Source organism: Anabrus simplex, chromosome 13, assembly GCF_040414725.1.
Source record: "Anabrus simplex isolate iqAnaSimp1 chromosome 13, ASM4041472v1, whole genome shotgun sequence".
Lineage (NCBI taxonomy): Eukaryota > Metazoa > Arthropoda > Insecta > Orthoptera > Tettigoniidae > Anabrus > Anabrus simplex.
Window position 1 is genome coordinate 77,406,065 of NC_090277.1, and position 26,809 is coordinate 77,432,873.

General features: G+C 39.2%; 1 long non-coding RNA gene across 1 annotated transcript; it reads left to right on the forward strand.

The window, feature by feature from the left end:
- Positions 1–1,561: 1,561 nt before the first annotated feature.
- LOC136884882 (uncharacterized) lies at positions 1,562–26,257 on the forward strand. Its single transcript, XR_010861430.2, has 3 exons — positions 1,562–1,631; positions 8,685–8,813; positions 26,173–26,257. It is a non-coding gene; the product is annotated as an uncharacterized lncRNA (long non-coding RNA).
- The last annotated feature ends 552 nt before the right edge of the window (positions 26,258–26,809 follow it).

Here is a 26,809-nt window from a genome sequence, read left to right on the forward strand (position 1 = left end):
CTTGTCTTCGAAATGTACAGAGCATAAGCGACTGTATCGAGTAGGATACCATTTATTTATTTCCGTCCTCACAACGCATTGTTGCGCTAATTCCTTGTTCTTAAAAGGAAATCTGAAATATAATCAGAAAATAATTACCGTGGCCATCAGTACCTTCGCTGTGTAGCCACTAAAATGGGTTTAATTACAAACAGAAATTACAAAAAGTGATCTCGGCTATCATTCAGTAATACTTGGGTACTTAAAATACGACATATCCTTTGTTTTATTACTCCGATTGGGCTGGCATTTTTGAAAGCGAGAATCTATCTTTTGACTTCTTAAAACTTACGAAATTAAATTGTCATGCACAATCTCTGTGTCACCTCAACATATGTTCTCGCGCGAACTCGCTCTGTTTGACAACCGTTAACATGGCTGCCATTTATCAACTCGCTTCCGCAGGGAGCGCTGATGTCAGGCATACAGCCCCTCTATGTTATTCTAGCTCGTTGGTCGTACGTTACGTTTTATAGGTTACAGTCAGAATGATATTGTTACAGAATTTATAACTTCAATTGCAGATTTCCGTGGAAACGTCCGGAAATATTAAAAACGTGGGTTAAAGCTGTGAGAAGGAAATACTGGACCCGAACCAAATGGGAAATGTTCGATACATTTTCAACTTCTTTGAAATCATTTCAAAAAAGACTAAGGAAACAACTGATAGGGAATCTACCACCTGGGTTGGTGCCCTAAATGCAGATCCATAGTGATTGAATATTTTGTAACGTATATATATTTTGTTTATTAAGTGTATATTCCAATGTGAAGTTGTGTATGTATATATACATGCATACGTATGCTGCCTTTGTCCTGATAATAAATATTTTTCAAAACGTGATTACAATGTATTTTCAGTTGACCATCATTCGCAGATATTTCCTGTCTAAACTCACTAAGCTATAATTTTTTATGCATATGTTTCGTTTGTATGGCGTCTATCCCATTGCCGTTCTAGTGTAGGTATCGGTCTCGAAAGCCATGAATAAGGCCCGAGAGGATCGTGCTGACCCCACGACACCTCCTAATCTGCAGGCCTTAGGGCTGATCAGCGGTCGCTTCGTAGGCCCTGGCCCTTCGAGGCTCTTGCGCCAGGGTTTTGGTCCTTTTTTTTTAGTGTAGGTATACGCATTTACTGTCTTGTGATCTCTAAAAGAAAAAAGTTTGAGAATAATCAGGCCTAGAATATATTTTCATTTTATCCAATATTCCTAGGCATTTTCAGTTTCAAATTGTTAGTAATCCTCTTAAATATATATTTTACCGTAAATCAGGTGAAATCTGTAAGAGATATTCCGCCTAAATGTTTAAAATTCGCTAAGATACCTGTGTCTCGTCGCCTGTACGTATACGTCAGTCATGCCTCCATGCCGTACAGCTAGTCGCCCCGGAAGCCGCAATTCGCTCCCATACAGTCAGCGTTCCAGTATAACCTACAGCTCAATGGGTTAAGCTCATCCCTATTTGTGACTGGGTAACATTAAGAGAACCCAAATCCCCCCCCCCCCCCAACCAACAGTCATCAAGAACAAGAACAACTTCAAGTAAGCAAGACGAGAATCGTAGTATTTCTTCACAGTTATCGATAGGTAAGCTGAAAATAAATACACGTTCGGTAATTATAGTGCAATAAATGTTCGATTTCTGTTAGCAGTGCGATGATTTCCTGGCTTTTTTGATGTTTGAATTGCAGCCCATTCCCCCCGCCCATAACAATTTAACTGTACAGTTGTTCGTATCTCAAGTGAAATATAGTATGCATTACTTTCAGCCTGTTTATCACTGTGTAGAACATTTATTTCCATTAGTTAACTAGTCGTTACACATTGTTTGTGCTGTGATTTATAATCTACTGATGCTTTACTTCTGGTACTCAAATGTCTGTTTTCCTTAGCATAACCCACCTTCATACTGGGTATTATTGTTAAATTAAGCGGTCAGTACCGAAGGTATATATTGTATGGCTCAAGCGTACCCGTAATAGTTATAAATTTCCAAAGAAGACAATTATCTAAATCCGTTTTTGTTTCGAAGTGGTGCGTTTGTTCTTTAATATTGAGTTTTGGGCACATATCGCTATACTTTATGCAGTTTTACTCCCTTCTTTATGCTATTTACGTTATATTTCGTGTCATTAAGGAAGTTTGGTGCTTTTGTTCTGTATACTTTCACTACGAACATAACCTTTATCGTGCCAAACCAGTTCAGCTACCATGCGCAGGAATTTTGATTGAACTCTATTGTGTATGCCTGAATGCCATTTTCTTCTAGATGTGGACATCACATGACATGACGTAGTGCGTTACATTCCTACGGTTATGTAATTGACTTTGTGCCGCAATTTATAAACTAGATGTCGGCGCAACCTAATAACCTGAATGTCTATTTCAGATGTATTAAATATTACTTAGAAAAAAAAAAAAAAAAAACACCTGTGGAGATGTAACACTTTTGAAATAAATTCTAGAGTGCTATAGCCCTGTGGGGTCTTGGCCTATCAAGCGACTGCTGCCCAGCCTGAAACCTTCAGGCTATGAGGAGACGCATGTTCAGTGTAACAAATTCCTTTGGCATTATTGTTCAGACTGGGGTGTTATCTCACCTGTAGTTAGCTCTTCAGTTGTTCTCGTGTAGGCTGAGTGGACCTCGAACCAGCCCTTACATTCAGATAAAAATCCCTGATCTGACCGGTAACTGAACCCAAGTCATTCTAGATATCAATACAACTCAGAAAGGAAACCATTCCTATTTCAGAATACATAGGAAACCCACATTCACACCAATCACGATTAAAAACAATTGTTTGCATCCCCTAAACACAGAAGAAGTCCACGCATTACAGTTTAATTGTCAGAGCCTTTGAAGTTCCGTAAACCGAAAATGAGAGAAGGAAGGAGCTCGCATACATCCGCAAACAGGCCTTGTTTAAAGGGTTTAGTTTCAAAGTCATTAATAAAAGAATGATGACTAAGTGCAGATTTAAACAACACATAAATTAGGTAGAACAACCGGAGAAAGCAAAAATGAATATCAAGTTTACATACAATAACCCTAACATTTACACTCTCACAAAATTATTTATGAAACACAATATTAAGGTAGCTTTTTCAACAAACAATAACACTACACAGGTTTTTCAACCACAACATACAGTAGTCAACAAATCCAAAGAAGAGGAATATCAGGCATCTATAAGTTGACTTGCACCCAGTGCAGGGATTCGTATGTTGGACAGTCTGGGTGGGATTTTTCAATAAGATGTCAGGAGCATGTCATCGCAGAGAATTAAAGAAGGTTCTCAGCAATGGGGACACAAATGAAGGAAACAGGATCCAAATACACCAACATTAAACATGACCTTGAAATTATTAACAGGATAATCAAGGGAAGACTTATGAATAATTTATAAAATATTCACATCCTTCTTGATAAGTTAACGGATAAGGATTGTAATTTAAACAATACAAACAAATGAAGAAACCCTCTATTTGAACATATACTTAGATTTATGGAACATTTAGAAAGGAAGCAGATGAGCGTAGCAAATAACATGAACAAGTATGACGTCTCTAAGTCACAGTTAGCACCTCCCTCCTCGCAAGAAACAACAACAGGTGATGACAGCCTTGTTTCCCCCTTCTCACGGAACCATGCCAGCAAGCAAACTACAACACATCGCTACTATACGAGATCGAGGACGGAGAACACTGGCACAGACCCACACCCAAGATAGTCGAAAGTAAAGGCAGAAACCCACAGACAGGGGTAAGTGAGGACTTCTCAAAACACCGTCCCTTTTTTTTTTCTAAGAGATAATTTTAAATGCCAATCCTTTCAGAAATATTTTAAATTATTTTTTACCTATTTTCTGCCAGTAACAGATCATGTCATCAGCTTCCCAATCATCTGGTTTGTAGACAAATAACATCTAAGCATGTCCCAACATTGAGCTGCAATGGCATTCGAAGAATCAACCCTTGGCAATAAAATAACAAGTTAACCAGCTTTTTTCCACGTGCTTTCGTGCACAAACATGAATGGGGCTTAAAAAATATTAACTCTTCAACTGGAAGCTGACATATGTTTTTATTAGTATTTTGGTTAAGAGTAAGTTTTAATTATAGTTTAATTACATCTCAAGTAATTAGTTGGTAAACATTCATCTGTGTTTTTTCAAATATGCTTCCCATCAGAAGGTAGAAAGAGGCTTAAGAGACATTTTTATCTTCTCATTGGAAGAAAAAATGTTAACAGTATTTTAGTTAGGGACAAGTTATTAATTAGTTTTTAAGAATCTTCCCCCCCTCTCCAACCCCCCCCCCCCACCAGCATCCTCCTCCCACAATAGTAAAAAAATTTAAGTTTCCCATGTAAAGGTATCAAGGCTAATACGAGAACATATATTGTGCATATTTTTACCTTATTTACACCTAAGCATACGAGAATGTAGCTGATGATGACTGCAAAGCAGTCGAAACATATACTATTAATGATATGTATCTCGCACACTGTCAGTTGACACCACAGTTGTGTAAACAACTCGTGATACTGCTTGAACTCTTCTTATTCAGAACAAATTTTCAGTCTTTACTTCCCAAAAGGACTACAGGGAAAATGCCTCAATGGCTCATATGTGACACGAATATTGTGATCTTTTAAATACTGAGTTGATGGTGGAATAAATCTTTAAAAAAAGGTAATAACTATGAAAATCATATGAATAGAGCAGTAATTTTATGCATTGAAAAATATCTTTGCATATAACAAATTCTGATCTTTGAAATAAATTCTAGGGTGCTGTAGCCTTTTGGATCTTGACCTATCAAGCGACTTCTGCCCAGCCTGAAACCTTCAGGTTGTGAGGAGACTTGTCTTCAGTGTAACAAATTCCTCCATCATTATTCATTAATCTGGGGCGATATCTCACCTTTAGATAGCTCTTCTGTTGTTCTCATGTAGACTGAGTGAATCTCGAACTAGCCCTTATATTCAGATAAAAATCCCTGACCTGAGCAGTAATTGAACCCAAGTCTCGCAGGTAAGTGGCAGACTCTCTACCCCTAGACTGCAGTGCTGCCATGACATGAAACCTTGAAGAAATATAGTGGCATTTTGTAAGCAGGAAACTAGTAGAGAAAAATGGGATTTTTAAACTGGGGCACCACAGCCTACAGGGTGTGAAATTAAAATATCTTCAAACGGTAGCTGAATTATTATTATTATTATTTTTTTCTATTTGTTTTACGTCGCGAATTATTATTAATATTAATTATCTCGTGCCTGACACAAGTGGCATTTAAAGGGGAACTCAGAGTTTCTCATGTCGGGGTTGCCACCACAAGCTCCTTAGTTGAGTCTGGGATTACATGTACTTACTTGTGCCATGCTTTTTATGTTGATCTTTGCCAGTGGACCTCCTTTGTTTAACTCTCGTTCCCAAGCTAAGAAATGCTGGGGGCTCCTTTAGTCACCTTTTATGACAGGCAGGGGATACTGCACCCTCCCACATTGGACAGTGCAATCAACTGCTGTTTTAGCATTATCAAATGTGTAACTTACTTGCCACTCAATCCTTTTTTCCTAATACTTGTGTGGTTGTTGGAAATAGGAACCAGGCTCTTACTCGTGACCTAATTGCTCTAACTACCTGTCAGAGTATTCTTGTCAAAACTTTTATCTTTGGTTAAACGACAACACTTTGCAACCGGGGGTTACCTATGTTATGCCAAAAAAAGTACTAATACTGTTGGGGTCTGGTAAAAACTATAGTTAACCAAAGGAGGTCAGCTAGCAAAGATGAACATGAAAGTTTCTATATGAAACCTGTAGACATCCTTGTAGTCTTTTAGTGCTTTACATATTTTGCTTCTCCATTGTAAAACCATAATAAAATCTGCCATCATGTTTTGAGCCTGATCTCTATCACTGTGAGTCACCTACTGCACAGTCTCAAGTTCTGAGATTTTTCTCCATTCAGTGAGATGGAGTTCCAGTTTATTCATACACATGTGGAGATGTATCTCCTAGAGAATCTCCAAACAACATGTATCTCAAGGGGCAAGTTTCTCTGCTAGACAAAGCCTTTTTATTCACCTGCACTTGAGATACACCTCAATATTTATGAGATAAGAGTTAGATGTCAGGTTTATTCACATCACCCATTATCTAGGATATGTCAAACAGTATGCCACTAGCACCAAGTGCATTTTGTTGCTAGAAAGTATAATTCAGAAAAGTGAGTGCCCCCAATTTATTATAGCACACAGGTAAGGATAGGTTGGAATGAAAAGCTCTGATTTTTTTTAGAATTGTCCTACTTTTAAAATTATTCACAAAAGTTATTCAAGCACTTGTCATCGCATAAAGAGTTTTTCCTTTAAATATCATGCCTGTCTCATTGAGCCACTTACTATTTGCCATATATCTGTTGTGCACTTTCTGAAGAGTATGGTATGTTAATTCACAGCATCTCCACTCTTCATATCTCACAGTCATTCCAACCTCTTGGAAATTCACATTATTTCTGCGCTTTCTGGGCAGACATAGCTTTTTCCCTATATTTACATATGATTCTTATATAAATATAGACAAAGACCATGTATTTCTTAAAAGAACAGACCACCTTCTGCAACCACTTGTCAGTAATGACAATTCTGTAACTGTTATTGCACCATCGTTCAATTGCCCCAAATGGTACTCCTGTGTGCTCTCTACTGATGGGATTACTACCTAGTGTGTACAGAAGTCCAGTGACGCTGTTTCTTTGATTCTGTGGTGTACATACTTTGACTTATCTTTGTAGCTTCCTTTCCCGAGTTTGGCATGATAGCCATAAACAGTGATGTCAAGAGCCTCCTTGTGTTGAAATAATCACACCAACTGTCCTAGGACACTGTTCATTTGTAATACTTGGAACTCTTACCTTCTCTCCTCTAGTTGAGTGAGAGCCATAATGTACCATAACAAGAGCCTCCTGGTATTCAAGTAAACACACACACTTCATTAGTAGCATTTGGAACACTAATGAACATACATATATCTTAATTAGACAGTTCTGCCTTTCAGTCTGCAAGCCTCTGTGAATTTCCTTCCTTGCCTTCCCACCATATTTCACCATTTCAGGTCTAATTTCACCTATTCCTGCAGCTTTATAACAATGGAGTTTATTTACCACCCTTCCACATCCTCAGGTGTAATTTCACGAACATCACTGTCCTTCTCCCTATAAGCATAGTTGTTTACAACTTCATCAGGAAGATATAAAATAAGAGCCTTGTCCCTGTGATTTATTTATTTACTGAATTCATTAATTTATTTATTTACACAAGATCCAGCTACATTGAGCAAATTTCACTTGTACTGTCAACAGACTGATTAACTAGTATAAACCTTCAAGGTAAAATATAACAAACATAACAAAAGATAACAAGATCAGGTACACAGCCTGTTAATAACAACTGTCCAAATAAAAACAAACAGAATGTCCATGTTTATAACAAAGTCATTGTGGGTCAAGATGGTGGTATAATCACTTCACATCAACTTATCCTTAAGAGACTATTTACATCCCTCTTGTACATACTTTTATTTGATGTTATATCAAGCTCTTGTTTCCTATTAATAGTGTTAAAGAGAGTTGGGAGGCAGATTAGGAAAGATTGTTGAAGTATTGAGTGCTGAGTGTGGGGAATGTGGAGAAGATTTTGGTTCTGGTAGAATGGGAAGGAACACGGAGAGAGAAGAGTGAGACAAGATGTCCCGAGCTGTAATGCCCATTTAAAATCCTGTGAAGGAAATTCAGGTCAGCTACCTGTCGCCTGATGTGCGTCAGTGACACATTTATTGCCTTTAATACCTTCTGTGCAGACATATTTCTGAGCTTGAGTTTTCTGTTCCTAACAATTCCAACAAAGGAGTACACTGCTCTGTCTAACTGGTTAATGTTGGACTCTTCAAATAGGAGAGCGGTAGTTCCAGAGAGGTTGAGTGATCGTGAGGAAGAAGTGACGAAGAGCAGTGGGATCGGAAATATCCTTGGAAGTGGTAGAGAATTGATAGCCTTGGTTGTATATGTTTCCATGCGGTTCTTGAATTGTTATTTTGTATCGAATTTACACCTAAGTCACGCTGTTGCTTAACGACAGTGATGGGCTTGTCAAGTAGGTAATATGATGTTGGTAGAGGAGATTTATGTAGTGTTATGGTCATGTGGCTGCATTTGTGTGGATTGGAAATACGTTTCCAAGTATGGCACCAGTTTTTATAGGGCATTAAGTGAGTATTGTAGAAGAGCTGCATCTGCTGGATTCCTGATCTCACCAAATATCTTGCACTCGTATGCCAAAAGTAAGGTATTTGCTGTTTTGTTGAGTTTGGACAGCAGATTTTCCATAAACAAGGCAAACAGCAAGGGGCCATGAGCACTACCTTGTTGGACTCTGGAGGTGACTGGTAACCATGATTTTGAAGTGCCTGATATTACGACTCTCTGCCAATTGATTTCCATTGAAGACTAGAGGCTGTGATAAAGACGTTGACAATAATGGAGAGCTGTAGGCCTGCTTGTATACTTGGATGTTCTATAAACTATGACTGTAATGATGATGATGTTAATAATACATGGATTTCCTGTTATTTTTCAGTAAAAGGTCAGTGGAAGGAATTTTTGTCCAATTTTCATATCAATACATCTGTTGCTGTGTGAAATGGACCAGAAAATAGAGATCAAGGAGGAACCTGTCTGGCTCGAAGGCATAGCAAGCACATCCTTCGTAAGTATCATTCTTGGTTACTTTATAGTAATCAGAATTTAACCGATCTTCAAAACATTTATAGATTTACAAGTTACAAAACATTAGAGGCATAAACTCTCCAACTTTTAAAAGGTACTTTGTCGGATGTTTTATTGCACGACACATCTAGGTGGTAGTCTGGTAGGTATGCTGTATGTTGTAGCTGTCAATGGCCATCAGATGAGTGGTGATGGCATGCTGGATGTCATTCATTATTATTGCAAATAGTGGAAAGTTGTTGACATTGGAACATTGTATTTGTGATTTTTTCCCCATGGATTGTTTAAAGATTGATTACTAAACACTAATTATTTTCAGTGGAAAATAACTGAGCAGGCCATGTGCTTTAGAAAATGAGCACTGAACTTACCTACAGGGATCCAGTAAGATTCCTAGTGAGTTTGAGATATCATTACCTGAAACAAAGTGCTGATTCGGAATCCATTTAATGCCATGGACTTCATATTCTTCATTTGGTAAAAGTACTGATAGTGACATTTAGGTTACTGTTCATGACAAAATTACTGATGATGACTTGTCAGGTCCTTGTCATCTAAAATCATGAGACAAGAGGATTAAATCCAGTGTTGCATTATTCTGTATTCTATATTATCTGCTTTGGCACCAACATATTTACTGCTACTTTTCCCACGGGTTGCAGGTTATATTGGCATGTGTTTGAGGAGTTTGCTAATTATTAATTTTTACCCATCTTTTCTCCTGATTGAATAGGTATTATGGCATAGACGGTCATTTCTGAAAATAGGTTTTTCTATTCATTGTATAATGGCTCTGTAAGGTCATGGAGGACCGAGCTCGATAGCTGTAGTTGCTTAAGTGCGGCCAGTATTCGGGAGATAGTAGGTTCGAACCCCACTGTTGGCAGCCCTGAAGATGATTTTCCGTGGTTTCCCATTTTCACACCAGGCAAATGCTGGGGCTGTACCTTAATTAAGACCACGGCCGCTTCCTTCCCACTTGTAGCCCTTCCCTGTCCCATCGTCACCATAAGAACTATCTGTGTCGGTGCGACGTAAAGCAACTAGCAAAAAAAAAGTCATGGAGAGGAAATTTTGCTTGGTGACTTTTTTCAAGTTTTTAGTATTTTTGTACAATTTTTCATGTTGTATTCCCTCCACTGCCACTCAGTTCAATTCCTCCTTTTTTATAGATATCAGTAACTTTTTATGAATTAGTTTACTTCCTGATTTGAAAGTTTGTACAGCCATCTTCAAGGTGGGAGCAACATTAACCTAATTCTGAACTGTTCTGTTAAGTTTTTGTGATTTATGTTCATGAGAAACAACCAGAACATCCAATGGTTGTGGAAGCCTCTGAAAAACAAAGTTAAAATTTGAGTGCTATGGGAGGGTGATGATGACTATTTATACTCCTATGTTTGAACAACTTATTTCTTGCTCTGGAATATCATGGCTTTCTGGCAATGCTGACAGCACTACCAGATGGAGCAGTTGGGTCAACTTGTGAAATTAGTGTTCTTACAACTGTAAGTATGCAGCAGTGGTAATTAACGAATGCTTTTAATATGTCCCCACAACAACAAAATTCTGCAACCTATAAGGATATGTAAGCACCACCAGGTCATCCTCAGTACTTTGTCCAATCCTGCATCCTGAGAGTTGCTCATCCAGGTAACAATATAACTTCTGTTCATTAGTAAGATGGAGTCCCAGCTTGTTGGAACTTTTGATGTTACAAGCATGCTTACAACGTTTATGCAAGCATTGGACCTGTGGGAGTAACAGAGTCCCACTGCCATTTGATGGGTGAGGGACTCATTGGAATCAACTTGGCAAATGAAATGGAATTTGATGGGGAGGTTTCAATATTAATGGGGCTTATGGAAGAAAGGAAGTAGAATTAGCTGAGTTAGCAAATAGGTTGCGTCTAGATGTTTAGGAGTTAATTATATTTGGGTAAGAGGAGAAAATGAGGAAGGGGTAGGAGATTATAAAGTATATTTGACGGGTGTTAAAAAGAAAAGGGCAGAGTGTGGGGTAGGACTGTCCTTCAGGAATACTATTGCACACAAAATAGATTCTGTAATGCACATAGATGAGCAAATGATGTGGGTAGATTTGGCAGTTGGAAGCAATGTTCCTCATCATCTTAAATTAGCTGTTTAGAATAATAATAATAATAATAATAATATAATAATACTAATGTTGCAAGTCTTTTGAGCTGATGCTTATAGGAAAATGGGAATGTCAAAGTACTGAGATAAAGAGCAATACATGTGTCAAATCTTGCATACTGTACAGCTCAGCTATGAAGTTAAGGAAGAGATATATTTCATGTAGACTCATTACACTGCAATATTCGATGTGTTGTATCAGTTCTGTGCATTGCAAATGATGCAAATATTGCACACATTGAATTGATTTATTGATACATTTTACCACACTGCCTGCAATATAAGAAACATATTCACTGTACAAAGAATGGGTTTCATAATTCGTGATACAATCGTGATCAAATCTAGTGAAATCAATTTCTTATTGAATTGTCTGTACAAGATCAGTGTTCGACAGAACAGTGTCTTTCAAAGAACATATTAGAATTCAAAGTGGGTCGATCTGAGTAGTAAGACACTTCCTGTATGCAGCTTTGGATTGAGTAGCATTTTATTTCCCTCTCTGTTCCTCACACATGAGACTGTAACATGCTCCTCCTAATCCTCAAGAATCTACAGGTTTGTGTTGTAGCTGTTTATCTGCTCTGTTCTTTGTCATCTCATGCTCCTGCTACTACATATATTTTTGCTACCTGCTCGCCTGCCTCTTGCTCTGCCATCATCATGTTTCCAGTACATACTAAGCAGGCTGTCTTTCCAGCTGTTTCTTCACTACGTCATCTGTGACATCATCAAACTTTCTCGATGCTTCCTTCCTGTTCAAGGATGGTCCTGTTGTCCTATAAATGGGTCAACTATTGCCCGGTCTATAAATGGGCCAACTATTGCCCGGTAAAATCAGTCTTGCTCTGACTGTGGTTTGGAGTGGCGGGAGCTTCAATTTAAGTGCGGGTTCCTTGCACGGACTTTACTATCTTTCCGTCAGTCTGGAAAAATCCATCAAGCATGAGGATTGGGTGAGCTATTGAACTTATTTCTCACTTTCATGCAGGAACTATAACATTCCTGTTGCCCTTCAGGCTTTATCAATAACTTTCTAACCTACTGCCTTTAGGTGAGAACTTGAACTCTCTATCCCTTTAAACTTAACTCTGTACGCCAAGATGTGGTTAAGAACTTTAACGCTATTTAAATTCACCTAATGCAACTTATTGCACTGTGTTCATTTGCTTTTTCATTAGTTTTATAGCCCATAATAATTACATTCATGCAGGATTCGATGTCCTTTCTCCCTCTTCCCCCCCCCTCCTTTACCCATGACAATTATCTCTTTTAATTAGATGTGGTTTGCTAATGAAAAGCGCTTTAAGCACCCTGGGGGTGTGATCCCATTGTGGCCTTTGATCTCAAATCTTGGTTATCATATTGTTAAACTCTTAATTCTTTTGAAACTACTCATTGTATCTAAAGTAAAATGCATTTCTTCTTGGTGCTAACTTGTTAGAATTTAATTCTTCAGAATCTAGTCATTGTATTCTAAAGCTTCTTTGTGATGCGTTCCATCTTGGTGTCAAATTGAAATAATCTATACTTTTGAACTTGATGTAATTTCTAAATTTTTGATTGTAGCTGTTTCTCTCATCACTCATTATGAAATCAAAATATATTTCTTAAAATATTGTTGTTTGAAAATTGGTTCCTCTTCAATATTTTTGTTTTCTGTTATTAATAATTTTGTTCCTACCATGGATTTCTCTCCTTTTTTCTCAATACTGCATCCCTTGCTCCACTATTGCTACAAAATTTGTGGTTTTGATTTCAAATAAGGAGGTTGAATCTCCTATATATATTATGGAGTTTACTGACTTCATGACTTAGGTGCTATGGTCTGGTGCTTCATGCCAAAATGAGTTACTAGTTTCTACTAATTAATACTTTAAGTATGGTGTCAAGTGCCATTGGCTAGTCATGTCACATGCCAACACTGTACTGTTCATGTACATGTACTACAAACAACATATAAAGTTATTGCAAGAAGAAGAAGAATTTGAGGTGATCTTGGCTTAACCTGCATGTGAGGAGATATTTTTGTTTAGAATCATCTCCCCAGACATGTGTTTCTGCAAGACCTTGCGCACTTAACAGATCAAAAATGATACCATTCATTGCAGTAGTTTTCTTAGTTATGGAGGGGCGAGCCATCAGTTAATCTTATAGTTTTAAGATATTTTATGCATTTTTTAATATAAGTACAGGTCAGCAGCCTTGATTTGCTTACCCATAGAATGGCATGAATTTATCTAAACAAGTGGAAGATTTAAGAACATTCCAAAGTGAATGGTACTTTCACAATCAGGGATCTCTGCAAAAATTTAAGGGCATTAGGCACACAATTATTGAAGGTTTATGCAGCTAAGGAAACATTCATCTTCTGTCTCACCCACTCCATATTCTTTCTCTTAATCTATTACCAGTGTGCAGGCCTTTCACTAGCTATTTACAAGTTTTTCCAGGTATTTTTTCCCAGTTATATTTTCTTGGTCTGGAGCACTACCATCTACGAGAAACTTTTTCTGCTAGGAAATACCTTCCAAGTTTTATAATGTGAGCATCTCAAGGAACACAAACACTTTTTGCTCCGATTCTGCTGGATGGGGAGAACAACACTGTGAGTCCAGTCGAACAAACTTCATTCCTCAGGCTATTAGTCCCAATCCCATCACAACAGTTGACTATATGATTTTTGTACCTGTCTCATGCAGTTCCACCAAAGCTTACGTCATTCCACCCACTGTTATTTTCCAGGTCCTGTCCAGTGTTGCCACAATAAAGTCCTCCTCGGACACTTCTCAGTGTCTAAAACATAGTCAACGTAGCCTTAAAACTGTTTATTGTTCCACACCAAATTATCCTTAATAACCATTCCATCAAACATCAAAATTCCAATGATTGGTTCTGAAACAGCTCTAACTGTTTCTTTTCGAAACTCTCCTCTGTAAAACCTGGACTGCCATCAATAGATGATGCCCAGTGACAAAGATTTTGGGGATGTGGTGGGGTAAAAAAAACTTCCTGAGGTAACAGTAGGTATACGGCAGATTTTGATGCACGGTTGGCTTGGCTTGAAGCCTGACAAGGTCTTAGATCCCCCATTGGAAACAGCTACCCAAAACATTGAGACCTGAATCATTAAGCTTCTTGTGAAGACCTTCAATGATTTCTTGCTGAATGAGACTTTTCTCCTGTACCTCTTTGTCTGCTGTGCCATGACTTCAGCAGTTTTATTTTCCTGGTTGCCTGCACTATTTTTTGCTTTACTTTTCTAAGGCTGGGTCAAAAGCTTTAATTCTGGTCATTTGTTTGGTGATATAAAAGATATATATATATATGGAAAAATTTTAATACATTGTCATCCATTTTGCTGAAATTTTATATTGCATGATGACTGGGAGTAGCAAGTAATTAAGAATTATTTAATAGTCCTCACTTTATATATTTTAATTGTTTAGCAGGATGTTCCTCATCAGTTTCCTCAGATGGGTTTTCTTGATTATGTTTTCTTGGGAGTGGGCACTCATATTTTCTTTGTTTGCAAATCTGAGGGAAAATTAAACATTGTTGGAATGCCATTTAAAAGTACTTGCACGAAGTATGGCACGAACAAATACCATTATAAAAAATTTAATAAAATATATGTCCAAACTTGAACCACAGTTGTACAAGTTCACTTAGCAGACACTTGCAGGTTAAATATGCTACCAGTTATGCAGCTTTTGCGAGATACAGACATAGCACTCCTACGCATATGTTACAGTAGTCACAATCGTATATGAGGACTCCTGAAAAGAACAGTCTGCTACAAGTAATATGTCGAGGAAAAAGGCTTAGGTGAAAGAGGACCTGGCAGAACATGAAAGCCTTAGATTGACATTTTGAAGACATGGGTTGGAGCTCTTCAACACATGACCAAAGGAAGATAGCCAAGCTCGTAGCCTAAATCTGATTAGGACAAGGTTGTTATATCAATTTTACGAATCGTCTCACTGCAAGACGATAGCACTTCAGCTGGGATCCGAATTCGAGGGTTAAGCTCCGTACACTTCGAAGGTAAGTACATGTATCAAGTGTCCAGTGGTGAGTACTTCCAAATGGCATTCCAACAATGTTTCATTTTCCCTCACATTTGCAAACAAAGAAAATATGAGTGCCCACTCCCAAGAAAATATAATCAAGAAAACCCACCTGAGGAAACTGATGAGGAACATCCTGCTAAACAATTAAAATATATAAAGTGAGGACTATTAAATAATTCTTAATTACTTGCTACTCCCAGTCATCATGCAATATAAAATTTTAGCGAAATGGATGACAATGTATTAAAATGTTTCCATATATATATATATATATCTTTTATATCACCAAACAAATGACCAGAATTACAGCTTTTGACCCGTCCTTAGGAAAGTAAAGCAAAAAATAGTGCAGGCAACCAGGAAAATAAAACTGCTGAAGTCATGGCACAGCAGACAAAGAGGTACAGGAGAAAAGTCTCAATCAGCAAGAAATCATTGAAGATCTTCACAAGAAGCTTAATGATTCAGGTCTCAATGTTTTGGGTAGCTGTTTCCAATGGGGGATCTAAGATGTTGGTAGTCGCGAGTATTTGTTGAGTAGATCCTGCTGACTAGCTGGATAAGTGTTGAGTGCATGAAAGAATGAATGGGATGAATGAACGGATTATTGCAGTTACATCACTTCAGTGTATTTTACTTTGTGTATTTTAAAATTAAGGATTCTCTTATTGTCATTTTAAATATTATTAATATTGTTTTTGCTATTAATAATGTTTGTGTTATTTGTATTTGTAAATACTGTGTAAGTTATGTACATGTATACTCTTCTAGTGGTTAAGTGTAAGAGAGGGCCTTGAGCCCTAACTTTGCCACCAATAAAGGCATTATCTATCTATATATCTATCTATCTTGGCATTACACATGGAAGGCTTTTACTACTGTGCCACTGTCTTGTAAGGTAATGCAGATTCCCCACAAGCCTGTTGAAGACCTTGAAGACACTGCCATGCTGTGCGACATCTGGCACATTCAATCTTTATCCAACTCCATTGTTCATTTTTCGAAAACATCAAAACAGTACTACCTCAGATCGTGAGCTAACACGAGGCTGTGTTCCTTTCCTCTCCTTTCGCCAGTTCACATGTGCGGACTGTCCACGATGGACTCCGTTTTTCTCTTTCCATCCTCAAAAAGCATTATTCAGTTAATTCCTTGTTCTTTAAAGGAAATCAGAAATGGAATTAAATAAATAATTACCGTGACTCTCCGTACTTTCTCTGTGTAAACATTAAAATGAGTTTAATTACAAACAGAAATTACAAAAACAAATCTCAGTTATAATTCAGTAATTCTTACCAAAAACAAAATGTATCCTTGGTCTAGCTACACTCACGGGTGGCCCAGATTGGTTGCGCAGTAGATGTTAGTTTTCCCTCGTCCTGCTCGTGACGTCATCACAGGAGCACCGTGACTGTGTAGCATACAACTGCACGTGTATCTCATTTCGTTGTTTATATATGTATGTCTTATAAAGAAAGGTTTTCCACGTAATAACTATACGTAATATCTTTCCGTATATTGCTGTTGGTTTATATAGTGGCCTACTGTATTTTGCGTAGTGTGTGTCGTAGTTCGTTTCTGTGAGATCTCTGTTAAGCTGCTGTGTTTCGTGCAGTGAGGTGCACTTATTTTCTGTTTGTTAGTTAGGTGAACAGTGTAATAGTAGCTGGAGTGAAATTTATGTGTTCATTGTACAGTATCATTGCGATAGAAAACTGTGCCGTTAATGATTCACCGACCGAGCTTGATAGCTGCAGTCGCTTAAGTGCGGCCAGTATCCAGTATTCGGGAGATAGTGGGTTCGAACCCCACTGTCGGTAGCCCTGAAGATGGTTTTCCATGGTTTCCCATTTTCACACCAGGCAAATGCTGGGGCTGTACCTTAATTAAGGCCACGGACGCTTCCTTCCCATTCCTAGGCCTTTCCTGTCCCATCGTCTCCATAAGACCTATCTGTGTCGGTGCGACAAAAAGCAAATAGCAAAGAAAAAGATTCACCGCAATCTACAGCGACACCTGATTGTTCAGCAGACCTCGCCGACCGTGAAAGAAAAAATGACAGGTCAATGCGAAGTCCCATTGGGGAAATGCTTTCCATTTCTTCTGGTACAGCCCTTGTGGGATGGATAGAAATGTTATCTCGGGGAGGTCTACTCGTTCCATCGTTAGAATGGTAAACCAAATAAAGGAATTTGAGTTAATTTTCAGGGACACTCACGGACGTGCTGAACGGTGACGCATACCTAATATTATACGCAGAGTGTGTCACATAATTAGCAGTAAATTCCCCGCTGTACCACCAGAAATATTAAAAATGTGTGTTAGAATGAGAATATTTATATGCATACGACAAATGAACATTCGGTCAAGAACCGAAAAATCCATAGCAGCTCCTCGGCGAAAGGCACGACAGGGGATTTCATCTTCAAAAGCAACCACTTCATGACATCTAATCTCACAGGTAGGACTGTGTTCTAATGAAGTGTTTTTCCTGTTCTTCCTTATTGTTCAATTTTTAAAAAGTGACTATCTGTGTGGAGCCTCCGTGGCTCAGATGGCAGCGCGTCGGCTTCTCACCACTGGATACCGTGGTTGAAATCCCGGTGACTCCATGTGAGATTTGTGCTGGTCAAAGTGGAGCTGGGACAGGTTTTTCTCCGGGTATTCCGGTTTTCCCTGTCATCTTTCATTCCAGCAACACTCTCCATTATCATTCCATAGCATTTATCAGTCGTTAATAAATCACTTTGGGAGTGGCAACCCCATTGTAATAATAGCCTATATATTGTTCATTCATTACATCCCTGACTCGGTCAAAGACTGGAAAACAGGTTGTAGTTTTTCCAGGACTATCTATGCATGGTTTCGAATATGAACTTACTTCTGCTGCTGTTATAACATGTGTTAAACTTTAAACTCGATACCTGCGGAAGTGAGTCAGTATATCGTATGTTAACATACGGTAGTTCCATCATGGAATTTCTGCTGTAAAGATTAAATATGACAAAGATTTCATATCTCTAAACATATATGTTTACAGATTTGAAAGCACGTAACCTTCCTCAAACTAAATAGAGGAACTTGGAAATGTTAATAAATTTCAAGCGTTGGTCAGTGTGCCGTCACGTTACATTTACGCCTTATTCGTAATGGAAATAATGAAAAGTTACTATGCTGTACTCTTTTTCAATCTTATAACAGCAGTAATCTTTATGTCTGGTCTGCAATTAGTTCTGAGACACTGTAATGTTTGCTGATATTATGAGATTCGTACTGATTTGCGCGCTCTGGGTTCGGCTGCTTTGCTCCTACTGGGACGTCATTTCGTTAACCAATAGCAGCTCGGCTCGCGTTGGGCCCAACCTTTAGCAGTGTTTAAGAACCTTGGTTACACTGATTAGTGCAGCCATATGCTGAATATAGGGCTGGCATTCTTGAATTCAACAATCTAACTTTTCACTTCTTAAAACATATCAAGTCCAGTCACAATGCACAATCTCACATATGTTCATACTCCAACTCAAAACATGTCAGTCATACAGCCCCTCTATGTTATTTTAGCTTGTTTTGGTACAGGTAACCTACAGGACTAATTGTTTGTATGGTACGTGAGGTTTAGGGCTTATGTCCTTGGTGACTTCCTTTCCAAATTTCATATGAGGTTGCCTGCCCTAATCCATCTCTGGTGAGGTATGGTGTGGTCAATGCCTGATATATTCTGGATTGGCCCACAATAAGGTTCTCACTTGTATTTTGTGTCTCAGTCTCATCCTTGACTCTGACAATGTGAATGTGACTGAGACATGAGCAGTGCTGGTAACGCCATTTGTAATAAAGCCAGATCCAGTAGGAAAGGGTAGGGAATTGACGTTCATATGGCTGGTCTGTGTGTACATTTGAGTTAAGATAAGAGACTTTTATATAACAGCACTGTCTGGCTAGAAGAGGAAAGGAAAGGAAAACTGACTTACTCTTCAGTTTCTTAGTTTGCCTCCTTAGTGACACTGAGCTCTCTATGGCAGCTGATGGTGGAGCTGTTGAGGATCCTCCCGGCCTTCAGGTTGGGCACTTCACAGAAAACAGGAGACAAGGAAGATACATATTTCCTGCCGAGATGTATTTGCCGGTGCAGGATGTGGAAGATAACAGTGATAAATTTTAAGTTCTGAATGTTTTAGAATTTGTCTGTTTATGTTGCGCAGAATATTCTTCTGTATGTCTGTACATTTTCCTGATTGTTCAGTATTATTTTCAAATGTTGTATATTTAATAATTGCTCCATACTTCAAAAATATCCCTGAGCGTTCAAACTGGACACATTTTAACTCCTGGAGGTCTCTTAGTTGTCATGTTTTTAAGGATACTCAACATAGAAATTCTCTGAAAAATGATAATGAAGATTTCACATTGAAATTACTCATTTACCAGGAAATGATGAATTGTTAAGCCCACTCAAATGTAACTAAATTTCTAGATATGTCCGAAGAATGTGGTTTCTGGGACATTAACTCATCCACAGGACAATGGTGAACTTACGTCAGGCATGTGCATCTGAAAGAAGAAATCAAATCAGAGATGACAGAGCCAGGCAAACATAGGTGAACACATTCGAAGTAATCTAATATTATGATGTCCTGTTTTGCTGATTGTGGAAATTGTTAGACTTGTTTGTGCATAGCAAGTAATCGATATAGATGATGATGATGATGATGATGATGATGATGGATTGCATTTAATGTAAACACTGGAGTAGAGTGTATGAATATTGATAATGGATAAAAACTAACACACCCAACTTTGGCCATTTTAATCGATGAATAAGTCAAAGGGTTCTCATTGCAACCAAAGGATATTGCACAGATTAATATAGGAATTTTTGTAGGTTATAATTATATTGTCATGAAAATAGGGGTTCTTTTCTACTACAGCGGTCCGATGTGTATCCAAGTCCGACATCTCACTTCAGCCCTATGTGCCCGCGCTTTAAATTCTTCTTCTGCCTTGAATCATTCTTAGCTAGCCTTTTTCATAGATTCTTAATGTCCCATAACCAAAATGAATAGATATAAATATTTGTGGTTTTAACATTTCCTTAATGCTAGATGCGAGCTTTGCCCTACTGTGAAATATAGTCGAAACTAGTTAAGATGTCCCTCTCTAGCGCGTTTGCCTGCTTATTATGCCATTATTCCGAAGTCCCAGGATGTGTCGTATTAAACAACTGGCCTGGATAAGAATTTGGTAGATAACTCAATTCACGGTTGCGGAGCACAGTTCCGTGTCGGCCTACAGATGCAGGGCGCATCAGTCCCAAGCCAGTCTTATTCTCTTTGCGTCTGACGTGTTGGTACTTAATTTTACCTTCATGGGGCCTCTTTCAGACGGTACGGGTTTGGCCCACTTCCGTGCTTAGCTGTCGGTCCGCCCAGGCTTAAGCTAAGAACTGATTGTTCAAGTAGAATCTTTCAGATGATGCGGACGTGGAGAGTAACAGCGTGCGGGAGAAATGTTTAAGTGAGCGGTCCGTGGTGAGTCGCAATACCACGCGCATAGTTACTTGTTATTGGACATTAGTTGTTATGCATGTTGTCATACCCAACGGATCGACCTTGCTCGCGACTTCAGTACAGAACCCGATAGTGTACCTATAAAAAGTAGAAATGGATGTAGACGATAAACAGAAGTAGGCCCGAGCTGACCTATTTGATATACAGTATTTATTTCCCATTTTCAAGAAAAAATTATTCGTGTGCTTTTATACACTGACTTAGCAAATGTCATGGGATAGTCTCCTAATAGCGTGTGGGGCCTGGGGCCTCTTCAGGCCATGCGAACTGCAGTGAGACGCCGTGGAAGTGAGTCGACAAGTCCCTGTTAGTCCTCTGGACGCAGCTGACACCAAATCGTTTGCAGAGCGGCCGCCAATGCTGGTCTGTTCGTGGGTGCAGGATCCATGGCACGGAGCCTGCATTCCAAGACATCACAGAAATGCTCGATAGGGTTCATATCAGGGCTCCTGGGTGGCCATGGCAGTCGTTGGACCTCTGCTGCATGTTTCTGGAACTATTCCCGGGCGACGTGGGAGCATGTGGCGGCGCGTTATCATCTTGAAACACTGCAGAACCGCCTGGGCGCTGGAAAGCCAAAAATGGGTGGAGATGGTCTCCGCGTACCATTCAAAGTCTATTCCAGAACAACTAGGGGGCCCATTCCATACCAGGAAAATGCACCCCAGACCATAACAGAGACACCAGCGCCCTGGACCACACCTTTGAGGCAGGCGGGATCCATCGCTTCATGTGGTCTGCGCCATACACGGTGCCTCCCATCGGCATGCTGCAGTTGAAATCGTGGTTCGTCCGACCACATCACGTTACGCCATTGTTCCAGTGTCCATCCCTGGTGACTGGCGACAAATGCGCGTCGTTGTGCCCGATGACGTTGGGTTAACAGTGGCACCCGTGTGCGGCGCCGGCTCCCATACCCCATAGAACCCATGTTCCTGCGGATTGTCCACTGGGAGACGGAGCACGGCCTGTGTTGAATTGAGCCATGATCTGTTGCACGGTTGCTCGTCTGTCACTATTGACAATCCGTCTCAGATGTCGCCGGTCACGGTCATCGAGCGTGGCTGGACGGCCGGTCGGTCGTCTGTTGTAGACAGTGACACCTCATTCAACCATTCACAATACACTCTGGACATGGTTGATCGTGTGAAGCCGAATTCCTGCACCACTTCTGAAATCGCACTTCCCATCCGTCGGGCACCGACCAACATACCCCGTTCGAACGGTGTCAGCTTGCGACGACGTTCCATGTTACACCTGTCACTTGCACAGCCACTGCTCACAAGGTCTCCTATACAACTGCCGCTGGCACAGGGGGCGTGTGTTGCGCAGACAACACACCTGCGCATCAGTGCTCCGCTATCCCATGACATTTGCTCAGTCAGTGTGTTTTCCTCTGTGATGTACAGCTGTTGTTATGGAACCCGAAATAGACAGTGAGAACTTAATAACTTCAATGTCACAAATATTAATGGTCACACGTTTGGGAAAGCGTGACATCATTCAGACCCGTTATTGAGGGAGTATCTTCAAAATTGTACCCTTCTTCTTCCCTAATGAAATGTGAAGGTTACAGCATGCGTGAAATATTTTTTATTTTCTTGAGTGTAAACGAAGACTATAATGGTCCATATTTATTACCACACTGAAAGGAGGGTTGAAAATTATTCACTGGAAAGTGCGGGGAGTTTTGGACCACTCGACCCATTAGGTGTGTAAGTGCCAGCGGAAGCAGGTACACCCGCGCATACACGCGGGCACGTTTTACTCCCGCACCATCTGAAAAAAGCCTGTGTGACTTATGCGCATAAATTAGGCCTACTGTACTTAAGCGTGTAACAACGTACGTAAATTAGGCCTACTCTACTTACGTATAGTGCTGACATGTTGGTGCTTAATTTTACATTCGTAAATGAATTGTGTAACAACGTGCATAAATTTATTAGGCCTACTGTACTTACACAGTGGTTTCAGGGCATTAAATTATGGAGAAGAAGAAAGCTAGACATTTTACAGATGATGAAAAATTAAAGTTTATTGAGAAGATGGATGCTAAATCATACATCAAACGTGTGCCATCGCCCATGTATTGGACTTTCCAGTGACAATTTTAAGCATAATTGTAAGCGACGTGTATAGTCGCATTTCTAAGAATGTTTTTCCTTGAAGTTTTTCTATGTTGGTGTTCTTAAAATGTATTATTTCTTTATTTATTTCATTAATATTGTGAACACTTGTTTCTTTGTTTTTATAGTAATTATTTTTACATTCAAACCTAATCTTAAATTTAACAGCGAAATTGTTTTTCATGGAATATAAAATTGCATTGCTCATATGGAATAATTTTCGGGACTGTATACTTCTTCCGTTAAATGCGGTTTTAGGATAAATCGAGGTCACCCAAAATTGGGGTTATACTGTATATCTTCATATAGTTCAAAATGTTATGCTACTCCTGTGGGTGGGGTACGCAGAAGAATAAAACCATGGCATCACATGCCTGTTGTAAGTGGCAACTAAAAGGGGACCCATGGGCTCTCTCTTGGGAGCATGGATTGGCGACCACAGGCCCTTAGCTGAGTCTTTGCATTGCTTCCACGTACTTTATAATGCTCCACACTTTCACCTATCCCGTCTGACCTCCCTTGGTCAACTCTAGTTATTTTACAACCCTGATGTTATAAGAGGATTTGAGGCCTAGGGAGTCTACTATGTTCATGCCCTTCGTGGCCCTTGTCTTTCTTTGTCCGATACTTCATTTTTCTTGGTTTCGGATCCCTTCTTTTCTCATTTTTCTCTCTTATCTTCCCTCTGAGGGTGGGGGACACAGACGAAGAGCTCCAACCCATTTTTTCCAAATGTCGATCATAGATGTTCATCTTCTGCCAGATCCTCTTTTGCCTAAAACTTTTTCCTTAAAATATTACTTGTAGCAGACTGTTCTTTTCAGTAGTCCCCATATTGTGACCCACATATTCCAGCCACCTCATATTAATTGTCTTGATGAGCTCAGGTCGACATTTCGTTAAGTGGAGTACTTCCCTATTTTTATTGTACTCCATACACATGTTCAGTGGTATTTTACCGCACTGTCGGCTGCCCCGAGGAAGGTCCATCATGGTTTTGCATCTTACACCTAGCAAATGCTGGAGCTGTACTGTAATTAAAGCCAAGTTTGTTTCCTTCCCACTCCTAGCCCGTTCCTATCCATCATCACCGTAAGACCTATCTGTGTTGGAGCGCTGTAAAGCAACTTGTAAAAAAAAAAGGTTCTTGGACGTATTCCGGGTTGGGACCTGTATGAATTGCAAGTATTTAATTACAACTCATACAAACGATGAGGCTTGTAGGTTACCTTTTTTGTTCATAGCAAATCTCTGTAGATGTCCTCATGCAAAGTACCCAAAGTGGTTACTTCATCTTAGGAATCATGTGAGTGTCACAAGGACTTAAGTTCTCGGATTATGGTAGATGGCACAGCAGTTCCCAGCTCCATTGACCAAACAAATCAGCCATTGTTTGTATTGTTCTTACTGTGAGCCTTGTCATGGAAAATGATGCATGGATCCTGTCACCGCTCCTTTCCCAAAGCAGGTCGCAGGTTGTGTTCCTGAAAGGAACAGTAATACTGCGCATTGACAGTCTGCTGATGCAGAGCATAATGGATTAGGATAACACCACCACAGTCGTACCCAAGAATAATCATAAGATGGCTGGGGTTCTGACAAAATTTTGATCCTTGTCGTTATCCATAATAATGCCATTAATTCGATTCATGTGTCTGTTATGGCTCATACAATTTACCCCATGTCTCATACAGCATAATGATATGGCATAAGGAAGCGTCAACTCATACTTAAAGTGCTCCAAGTAGTCACAAGCAGCGTTTTATCGTAACCATTTCTGCAGTTCTGTCAAATTTCACTGAATCCATCATGATGCAATTTTTTTCATGCCCAGATGTTTCTTCAAATGTGAAGCGCAGTCATATTCCCTTACCTGGAGTCTCGGGCTAGCTCACAAATCGTATGTATTCTTCTTCACTGGCAATAGTACGACCAGGCTGATGCATATCTGCCACATTTTGGCTTTACACAATAAAGGCTTTTACCACTGTGCTACTGTCATGTACGGCAATGCAGATTCCCTGCAATTCTGTTGAAGACCTTGCTGACACTGTCATGCTGTATGACCTCGGGCACATCCAATCTTTATACAACTCCATTGCTCCTGTTTCAAAAACATCATGGCAACACAAAGTTAGATCATGAACTAACACAAGATTTTGTTCATTTCACCACTTCACATGTGCATGTTGTTAGAAGGGAATGTCTATTTGGGATTCCATTTTTCTGTTTTTATCCTCGGAACCTATTGGTGTGTTAATTCCTTGTTCTCTAAAGAAAATGAGAAACGTAATCAAACGAATAATTACCATCACTCCTAGTACTTTCTCTGTGTAAACATTTAAATGGGTTTAATTACAAGCATGAACTACAAAAAGGACCTCAGTTATGATTCAGTAAAACTTACTCTACTGAAAAAGCTGCGATAAGACAAGCCGAGACATGTGAAAGATCCTTCGCAAGATGTGACTTAAGATTTTGAATATGCAGGAGAGGTTAAGACAAAATGTACCCTTGGTTTAGTTAAACTGTAAAGTGCAGCTACAAAATGCTGAGCATAGCACTGACATTCTTGAAGGCGGCAATCTAACTTTTCACTTCCTAAAATCGATGAAACCAGGCGAGTTGGTTGTGTGGTTAGGGCCACGCAGCTGTGAGCTTGCATCCAGGAGATAGTGTGTTCGAACCTCACTATCGGCAGCCCTGAAAATGGTTTTCCCATTTTCACACAAGGCAAATGCTGGGGCTGTACCTTAATTAAGGCCATGGCTGCTTTCTTTCCACTCCTGGCCTTTATTATCACATTGTCACCATAAGACCTATCTCTATCAGTGTGACGTGAAGCAACTTATATAAAAAACCCAAGATTTATAACATTAACTGTTGTATCCTCATATTGAAAGATTAGAATCTTTTTTCTCTGGGTAAAAAAGTATATAGGGTTCAATAGTATTTAGTCCAACAACTGACAATTTGTTAACCGAACATGGACATGTTAGGCAAGATGGTGAGATCCAACATCTGTCTCTTTGACAATCAGTCAACTTTGGGAACACAAGGCACAAACAAGTGACAAGTCTTTTAAGAAGACTAAATAGGATGAAGAGGATGACAGACTGTTGTGGGAAGAGAGAAGAAATGATGTGGGGATCATACTTGTACTTCTAGTTTGTCTTCTATTACGCCCTCTTCAAGAGCTGTTCTGTTTATCCTATTTTGAGTTCCTGTTCTTCATATAATTATGACATGACACATGTCGTTCATTTCATTTCTACATTGGGAGAATATATTGATGTTCCTATTGTGCAGCTATGAAAGTCATATTATCAGCTATGTCATGTTTATGTATAAACTTTTAATCTTGTTATCTGTTTTCTCTACATATCTTACCTTGCTTTGCATATTTGTTCCTTACAGCATCCTACCAATATTAAGGATGAAATATGCATAGATGAACACACAGTTGGTCAACTGGTTGCTTGTCTCAAAGAAGAAGGCAAGTAAGTACAGCTTAGCTTATATAGATTTTACAGCCCTAACCATCGACAATATGGAATTTACTATTTATGTGTTCAGTAGCTCCATCTTTGGCGAGAACCCAATATCGTGAGTTCAATGCCAGCACAGGTCTATCCGCATCATTCTTGAATTCTGTCACCTGTACTTCAGTCACGTTCGATGGTGGGGTAATAGAAAATTCTACAAAATTAAAGTAACTCTACCCATAGGAAGTAGTGATTAGCAGGCTGCCTAGTGAGAAGTTTCTTAATTCCTTTACTAAATTTACAAACATACTCATCTGAATTAAAAAATGAAAAGTATGAAAATTAATATTCATTAAATAAAATACAAAATCGTCAGACCTTGTACTCACACTTAGTTCTTACCTGCTTACTTACACATATGTTATTTGAAGGGCGCCAGCTACAACTCAGTGCAGCAATAATAGAATGAGAATCTTGAATATCTCTAGGTTGTGGGGTAATAAGCTTACTTTTGACAACATACCATATAATTTCTGGGAAAAGAAGATTGGCATTCACTTTCCCCATTA